At 50.6% G+C, this 2,500-nt stretch overlaps 1 protein-coding gene across 2 annotated transcripts in view; it reads right to left on the bottom strand.

Moving 5' to 3' along the window:
* LOC122247833 (RING finger protein 17) overlaps positions 1–2,500 on the bottom strand; it is a 169,899-nt gene that overhangs the window by 129,426 nt on the left and 37,973 nt on the right. The window lies entirely within an intron of this gene.

Genomic DNA, 2,500 nt, shown 5'->3' with positions numbered 1-2,500 from the left:
CTTTAAGATGAAGTGGGATGCTGTAACTTTGTTAGTGTTTATTTACGGACCGAATGCTGTGTGTGTGTGTGTGTGTGTGTGTGTGTGTGTGTGTGTGTGTGTGTGTGTGTGTGTGTGTGTGTGTGTGTGTGTGTGTGTGTGTGTGTGTGTGTGTGTGTGTGTGTGTGTGTGTGTGTGTGTGTGTGTGTGTGTGTGTGTGTGTGTGTGTGTGTGTGTGTTTTGCACATAAGAGTGCATGCTCTGATAGGGGGTTGGATTGTATGTATGTATGTATGCATGTAAGAAGGTAAGCGTGATTCTACAGTACTGCCGTAGCTTATGAGTGTGTGTGTGTGTGTGTGTGTGTGTGTGTGTGTGTGTGTGTGTGTGTGTGTGTGTGTGTGTGTGTGTGTGTGTGTGTGTGTGTGTGTGTGTGTGTGTGTGTGCGTGTGCGTGTGCGTGTGCGTGTGCGCGTGCGTGTGCGTGCGTGTGTTCGTGCATGCGTATGGAGAAAAAATAACAAAAACAAAAATTACACATAAACCCATTTTTTTCGTTCTACTCCCATGCCCATGTAAACCAATACACGAAACTGAAGCCCCATTCATTTCTGATAGTGAAAAGGAGTCCAAGGATAAACAAGGTGCTGGAAATAAAAAATAAAAAAAGTAAGAAAAAAAAATCCCAGTCGAAAGCAGACATACAAACAGGAAACGTCCGCGACTGGAGGAAACAGGAGAGAAAGTGAAATACAATATGGAAGGCAGCGAGGAAATCTAAAGTAGCGATGGTGGGGAGACAGAGGGAGGGAGGGTGGTTAGAGGAGGGGTGAGAAAGAAGGGAGAGGGAGAGGAAGAAGGGAGAGGGAGAGGGAGAGGGAGAAGAGAGAGGGGGAGGGGAGGGAGAGGAAGAAGGGAGAGGGAGAAGAGAGAGGAGAGAGGGGGAGGGGAGGGGGAGGGGGAGAGGAGAGGGGGGAAGGGAGTGAGGGAGAGGAAAGTGAGAGAGGGAGAGGAAAGTGAGAGAGGGAGAGGGAGGTGAGAGTGGGAGGGAGGGAAGGAGGGAGAGACAGAGGGAGGGAGGGAGAAAGAAAGAAAGAAAGAGGAAGATGAAGAAGGGATAGGGAAAACCGAGAGGGAGATCGGAGAGGGAAAGGGCAATGGGAGATAGAGGGGGAGGAGGAACATGAAGTAGTGGAGGAGGAGGAAGAGAGAGGGGGAAGGAGGAGGAGGAGGAGACCGGAGGAGAGGGGGGGGGGTAAAGGGAGGAAGGGGAAATGTATGAGGAGAGAGAAGAGGTGGAAGAGGAAAATGATAACGAGAAACAAAACGCGGAAAAAGGGAAGGAAGAGAAGGTAGAAGAGGAGACGGAGAAGGAGAGGGAGAAAAGAGATGGGAAAGGAGGAGGAGAAGGAAGAGAAGGATAAGGAGAAAGGGGAAGAGAAGGAGGAGGAGAAGGAAGGAGGAGGAAGAAGAAGGGAGAGGAAAGAGAAAGAGGAGGAGTAGGAATAGGAGTAGGAGTAGGAGGAGGAGGAAGGAGGAGAGGGGAGGAAGAGGAGGAGGAGGAGGAAGGAGGAGAAAGAAGAAGGAGATGGATATGATGATAATATGGTGTTGGGTAAGTAGTAGAAGTAGGAGGAGGAAGGAGGGGGAAAGAAGAAGGAGGAAAAAAGAGGAAGAAGGAAGAAGAAGGACGAAGAAGGAGGAAGAGGCAGCAGCAGGAGGAGGAGGAGGAGGAGGAGGAGGAGGAGGAGGAGGAGGAGGAGGAAGAAGAAGGAAGGTGGAATAAGGAGGAGGAGGAAAAAGGAAGGAGGAAGAAGAAGGAAGGTGGAAGGAGGAGAAGGAAGGATGAAGGAGGAAGAGGAGGATGAAGGAGGAAGAGGAGGAAGAAGGAGGAAGAGGAGGAAGAAGAAGGAGGAGGAGGAGGAGGAGGAGGAATGAAAAATGAGGAGGAGGGAGACGAGGGAGAAGAGGAAGAAGAAGAAGAAGAAGAAGAAGAAGAAGATTAAGAAGAAGGAGGAAGTATAAGGAAGAAGGAGGAAGGAGGAAGGAGGGGGAGGGGGAGGAGGGGGAGGAGGAAGAAGGAGGAAGGAGGAGGAAGAAGAAGGGAGAGGAAGGAGAAGGAGGAGGAGGAGGAGGAGGAGGAGGAGGAGAAAGAAGAAGGAGATGGATATGATGATAATATGGTGTTGGGTAAGTAGTAGAAGTAGGAGGAGGAAGGAGGGGGAGGAAGGGGAGGAGGAGGAGGAGGAGGAGGGAAAAGGAGGAAGAAGAAGGACGAAGAAGAGGAAGAAGAAGGACGAAGAAGAGGAAGAGGCAACAGGAGGAGGAGGAGGAGGAGGAGGAGGAACTAGAAAGAAGGTGGAAGAAGGAGAAGGAGGAAGGAGGAGGAGGAAGGAGGAATGAAAAAGGAGGAGGAGGAGGAAGAAGGAGGAATGAAAAAGGAGGAGGAGGAGGGAGAAGAAGAAGAAGAAGAAGAAGAAGAAGAAGGAGTAGGAGGAGGAAGGAGGGAGAAGGGGGGGAGG

Source organism: Penaeus japonicus, unplaced genomic scaffold (assembly GCF_977035675.1).
Source record: "Penaeus japonicus unplaced genomic scaffold, GWHDUDI00000001_assembly GWHDUDI00000025, whole genome shotgun sequence".
Classification (NCBI taxonomy): Eukaryota; Metazoa; Arthropoda; class Malacostraca; order Decapoda; family Penaeidae; genus Penaeus; species Penaeus japonicus.
The sequence above is the reverse complement of the archived record's forward strand: the minus strand, read 5'-3'. Positions and strand labels throughout refer to the sequence as shown.